The sequence below is a fragment of the Musa acuminata genome, chromosome BXJ3-8 (genome assembly GCF_036884655.1).
Source record: "Musa acuminata AAA Group cultivar baxijiao chromosome BXJ3-8, Cavendish_Baxijiao_AAA, whole genome shotgun sequence".
NCBI classification, from domain to species: Eukaryota; Viridiplantae; Streptophyta; class Magnoliopsida; order Zingiberales; family Musaceae; genus Musa; species Musa acuminata.
This window is the reverse complement of record NC_088356.1, coordinates 36,940,569-36,947,260: the sequence shown is the minus strand read 5'-3', so window position 1 is coordinate 36,947,260 and position 6,692 is coordinate 36,940,569.

Genomic DNA, 6,692 nt, shown 5'->3' with positions numbered 1-6,692 from the left:
GGGTAAAATGGTCCATTACAGACCAAAAAGCTCTCGCACGTGTCCACTTGACACAACGTTTATTTACAAGCCTAAAGAGGCCACCAACCCAACTAAAGTGGGACTATTAAGCCTTCGGCCGCCCCTTTACATTCTGTACAAGGCATGAACATGCCAAAAGACACGGACATACATAAGCATTACATCAAACACTTTGTTTCGAAGTTTGTCCGTGACAATGCGGTGCCGCTTAGGCTTGCTAAGGGTTGCTACATTAGCCTCACTTAGCCCAAAACAGTCCCAACTCAGTCCCAATGGGCCTCTAATTAAGTTGGCATTGTTTCATCCCAATACTGACTCAATTAGACCTAAACTAACTTGATCTAGATATAATTGATTACAAACACGAATCATATATTATCTGGCATGTCATTGGTTCATCTAGCTCTCCGTCGATCCTTCGATGCATTGTCCTTGTTGAATCTCGAATTTTGATTATGAAATCAATTAGTAAATTATTTGATCAAATCTATATGTTGAGAAAAGTGTGCAGGATTAACTATGATAGCGATCAAGGTATAAAACAAAATGAAGTGTCGGAGTCAAGATCGATATTTCGTTGGGAGTTCGTTAGGAGTCCGGAGGTTTGTCGGAAATACTATCAGAATTGACCAAGAAGAAGCTCATCAGAACTCGCTAAGAAGATTGTCATGAGGTCCAGGAGCTTGCCAGGAGTCCGTTGGAAGATTGTTGAGAGATCGTCAGAAGTCCACAGGAAAATCTCTAAAAGCTCGCCGGAAGAAACCTAGACTCATCGGGCTTGTTTTATTTAGTGTATACCTTAAAAATCGTAGTTAGCATATAATTAGAGTTAGGTTTGGGAGATAATCTCATTAGCTCTATTAAGGGCCAATTGGGCCTATAATTGGATTGGTTTGCACCATATTCAAGGCCTAACCAGGTTGCTGGACCCTATCTGGCAGTGGAACTGCCTAGGGAACGATCTCCCAGGTGGTCTGGGCGGTGGTACTATTAATAGTTATTACTACCAAGTGGTGGTACCGTCAAAGCTCAGTATCTGAGACTTTATCCGGTGGTGATAGTACTAAACTAGGCAGTGGTACCACCCAGTGTCAAAGTGTTAGGCAATGGTACCTCTAGTACCCTAGAAACCCGAGATAATATACTTTTTAGCTCCAATTTTGAAGCCATTAGGGCCTATAAATATCTCACCTTTTTCTGCATGAAAGGATAACAAAGTGATATCTAAGTGAAAAGAATATTTAAGTGTTGGGGTATAAAAAGTGTTGTAAAAGTGTAAGAGTCCTCCTCATCTTTCTCTTTAGTTTTGTAATCATCTCAGAAGAAGTATGAGGCTTATAAGGGTTATCTCCTAAACCCGTGAAAAGGAGAAAGTGTTGTAAATAGGTGGTTGGTCTTCGCCTATTGAAGGAAGACCATTACTAGATGCTAGTGACCTCGATGGAGGAGGAATCAAAAGTGGATGTAAGTTGTAACGACCAAACCACTAAAAATTTCGGTGTGTTCTTTCCTTACTGTTTATTCTATTTACTGCATTTTACTTTACTTCATTACAAACTGTCCAATCCCCTCTTCTCTACTCACTTGCAAACTTATTCGAGTCTAGCTAATGGTTTTTGTCAAACTTAGAATTTTATCGTTATCCGCTGCACTAATTCACCCCCCCCAACTTAGTGTCATTCTTAATCCTAACAATTAGTATTAGAGTGAGGTCACTCTCATTTTAGTTTGAAACCCAAGAAAGATGGCATTTGCTAGAAACCAAGAGGGTCACTCAATCACACATCCACCTATGTTCAATGGGATGGATTACACCTATTGGAAAACTAAAATAGGGATTTTTCTAATTATTATGGGTTTTGAATTATGGAACATTATGGAAAACGACTTTCAAAAGTCTTCTCTTCCAATAAATGATTGGAATAAGTTGGAGAAGAAGACTTTCACTTTAAATGCCAAGGCTATGAATGCATTGTTTTGCGCTTTAGATAAAAATGAGTTTAATCGAGTGTCTATTTGTGAAATAGCTTTCGACATTTGGCATACACTCAAAATCACTCACGAGGGCACTAGTAGAGTAAAGGAGTCCAAAATTAATCTTTTGGTCCATACTTATGAATTGTTTTGGATAAAACCAAGTGAGCCCATTGGAGACATGTACACCCGGTTTACGGATGTCGTCAATGGTCTAAAAGGACTTGTTAAAAGTTTTTCTAATTTTGAACTTGTTAATAAAAAATTAAGATCCCTCCCAAAGAGTTGGGATCCTAAAGTTACATCAATTCAAGAAGCCAAGGACTTGAACAACTTTCCTCTCAAAGAACTTATTAGGTCTTTGATGACCTACGAAATGACTTGCAATGCTCATGAAGAGCTTAAGAACAACCTTCCAAATAACATGAAGGATATGACACTGAGAACTTATAAAGATCACTCTAAAGAAAATTCAAGTGATGAGGACTATGGTGATGACTTGGCACTTTTGATAAGAAAGTTCAAAAAATTCATAAAAAGAAATAAATCTAAAAATGATATTAAAAATAAAATTAAACTCAAAAAAGAATAAGTTATATACTATGAATGTAAAAAGCTGGGATATTTCAAAAGTAAATGTCCCCAGGTGAAGAATGAACAACCAAAAAAAAAGAAAGCGCTCAAAGCAACGTAGGATGACTCGAGCGATTCCGAAGACGAAGAACAAAGCAATAAGAAAATCGCCAACTATGCACTAATGACTATTAGAGATGAGGTAAGTAGTTCATTAGATGTAAATTTATCTAAGCTTTTAAGTGCTTTTCATAATTTGTTCGATGAATGGAAAATAATGAGCAAAAAATTTAATTGTTTGAAAAAGGAACATGCCCTTTTAAATAATGAATTTGAAAAACTCAAGCATGATAATCCTTCATTGCCCCCATGCACTAAGTGTGAATTCTTAGAGGTACTTGAGAAGAAAAACTTGCTACTCAAAGAAACTCTAGAAAAGTTTAAGGTTGGTAGCAAGTCCTTGAACATGATCCCTGCTAATAAGAGTCACCTTCATAAAAGAGGCGAAATCGAATTTATGAGTTGCTCTCACAAAAATCCAACCACCTTTGTTAAAGGCCCTACCTTACATGTATCATCTCCCACTAAATGTAATTTTTGTTGCAAACTCGGACACGTTCCTTATAAATATCTATTTAAGAGATATAGTCCACACAAATTGATTTAGGTTCCTAAAGGAGTAAATCGATTTTTTAGGCACCTAAGGTTAAATAGTTACCTAAAAATCGCCCTTCTTTATAGAAATGTTTACCATCACAAACTAGGAGCAAAAATAATACATTGATAGTGGATGCTCCAGGCTTATGACCAGAGTTCCAAAATATCCCATAAAGCTCTCTAACCAAAATAATAAAGGAAAGATCATTAGAAGTAGAACTATTGGTCACAAAATGATTGAAGATGCTTTATATTCAATCATGCTTAATGACTTGATGATGCAATGATTATTTGAAATCGTATGTTATAAACATTTGATCTTAATTTCCCAATATTTGAAACTTAAAAATTCTTATACATAAGTTCCTCTTTTATATTTTCTGGATTTATTGACCTTTGAAAATTAAATCTTCTTTTTCGAGATCGTTTACTTTTATTCCTTCTCTTTGTAATTCACAAAACAAAAGATCTAATTCATGGATCATCGGTATGGTTGAACTAATTATTTTTGTAAGTACTCTTATGAAAGTCAAAACTTCGAAATGAGTTGATATAATGTTTACTGTGATCTTGCTTGTCTTAAATGAAAAGGAGGCAAGAGTACTTGTTTGCTGTATCTCAAAACAGAAGCAATGATCCTAGACAAAGAAAACAATACCTTGAGGAAAAATGGTGCATCGACAGTGACACCGTTGGACTGGCGGTAGCACCGCCAATAAGCACCGGTTGTAGGCGATGGCACCACCCACAACCTTGCCCTATATAAACACTTTTAGGACCGACGATAGAACCGCCCCCAAGCCTTCCTACACCTCTTCCTCACACCTCTAAACCCTTCTCCACCTCTCATTCTTCTTGCTCTTCCTCAAGAAAACCCTTCTCTTCTACAAATCTAAGGATCAATCTTAACTTTGCAAGGGATCACTACAAGGGTAATCCTCAAAACTTTTCTCTCAATTCATTGATAAGATCTTGCTTCTTACTTGTAGTTCTCCCATTGATAACTTGTGTAGTTCTATGACATCTAGAAGATCCTCAAGGGACAAAGGAAAGAGGAGAGTAGATGAAACCTATGATTTCATATTCTTTGATTCCCCTTAATATGCCCTTAAATTCTCAACCTTTGAATCTAGAAGTGTTCATAAAGGAAAATATATAGATCTAAAAGAATTGGTGAATTTAGAACTAATTCAATGGTTTACCAACTTAGATGTCCTTCCAATCCTTCAAATAAGTGGACCCATTTATCCTAGACTTGTTCTGTTGTTTCACAATAACTTACATGTGGATGAAAATGATGGGGTGTCCACTTATCTCTTAGGGTATCACGTATCCATCACGGCTAGTGTAATTTACAACCTTATAGGAATTCCTAAGAAAAGAAGATGTTGTTACTTTAAAGGCCTATGGGATGAAGAATCAGTTGGGGTTACGTATTCTGAGGCATTAGGAACTATCTTTGGTAACTCAAATCTTTCCATCGTTCCAAAAAGTTTTGAACATTTACTACCCTTTAGCATAAAATTGCTACATCATATAGTGATAAGTATCTTACTTCCAAAACAATACCATCATGATGAAGTTAGTCAAATGGAATTAGGAACAATATATTGGATTATGATAGGACACGATAACTATTTTGGATATCTGATAAAACAAAACATGATTGAACTATCAACAAAAGATATGATGCTTTCTTATAATGGTTTAATCACTAAACTAATATGTGCACATAACATAGTTATTTCATCTGATGAAGAAACCTTAAAACTAGATTGATTCAATGTCATCAATGGAAACCTATTAAGGAGATTAAGATGCATAGTGAAAAATGAAATTTGGACTAGATTACCTAGGAGGACTAAACCTCCCCCACTTGAACCAGAACCAGAAACACCTATCTATAGGGAAAGTCATTCTCCTCCTATATACCGATCCAATAGTGACTCAACTGGATCGAATTGAACTACGTCAAGATCAAATCTTTAACTGAGACATAGCAAATTCGTCGACAACTAAACACCTTATTTAAGCATTTTGATTTATCACCACTTGAATGTGTTATGTATTTTCTTCTGCTAATAAAAGGAAGTAGGGAACTAAAAAGCACCATAATGAGTTGTACTCTTTGATACTTCTTACATTCCATGACACACCCTTTGACCTCATGTGCTTTTGAATATTATGATGTGCTTCTTGATGATGGTTTAATGCTTACAACACTCTAAGAATTAGGCATGATAAATCTTTTGAACGCATAAATTTCTTGATACATTCTTCAAATTTCTCAGTTTTCTTTTTAAATCGAGAATATTTTTCTTTCTCGTGATATTTATAAAAGAAAAGATTCAACTTTTGGTCTTATTTCTCATGTGATGATTATTTGCAGAGTTAGGGATGTTAAATTTTCTAAATGCATGAGTTTGTTGTATATCTTTTCCGGACTTTCTCAATTTTTTTTATAAAGCGTTCATGAAATTATTTTATTTCATAAATAAAGCTTTCATAAAATCTAGAATATCAATTTACTTGGTATCAAATTTATTTCATACCCTTGCTCCATCACTTAATGGTTTTTGATACACTTAGTCTCTTCACTCATGGATTTCATTGACAAATACATCTCTCATGGATTTCATTCGTGGATTTTTGATCCTTCATTTGAAGCTTCTTTCTTATAAATTCTTCCTTTCTCTTCTCATGAAAGAAGAATTTTTATGGACTTTTAGTATGTGATGATCACTTGCAAGAATAAGGATTTGATTTTGTATGGATATCTTGATCCTTTTAATGAATCATTTCTCTTTCTTAAAATAGAAGTTTGATTTGATGAAACTCATTTATTGTTTTAGATTTGACTTCATTCAAATCCTTTCATGAATTTGGTTCTTGATGAATTTCTCCTACTCTTCTTTCTCTTGTTCTTATTTTTTATGATAAAGGAAGAAAGAAACTTGTAATCTCAAGAAAACCCAAAAATCTTTTGCACAGCTAAAGTAAAAATGTTAGCTTATCTATTTTAAAAACCAAAAGTAGTTATCATGCAAAGTTTTTGCTTACCTTCCATTTTGGCTTGGATAAATTGGTATGGAACTTGCTTGAATTTTTTTTAACACATTTGCATTGTTGAATGGCTCTCCTTTTTGTTGATGATAAAGGGGGAGAAAATATTTGAAGAAATATGGCAAATTGATTACAAATTGGCATTATGAATGTTTGAAATAATATGTCAAATGTATCTTATTGTAAATGCTTGAATGTTTTAAGATTGCTTGAAATATGATTGGAATCGTCAAATACATCATAAATACTTGAAAAATATTAAAATGTATTGCATATGCATCATATGTATTGTAGATACTTGAAATATATCATGAGCTTAAAACATATCATAATGTGGCATGAATACTTAAAAATATTTCATTCTTAATATCATACTTGATTTCGAATCAAGATGATAAATGTCT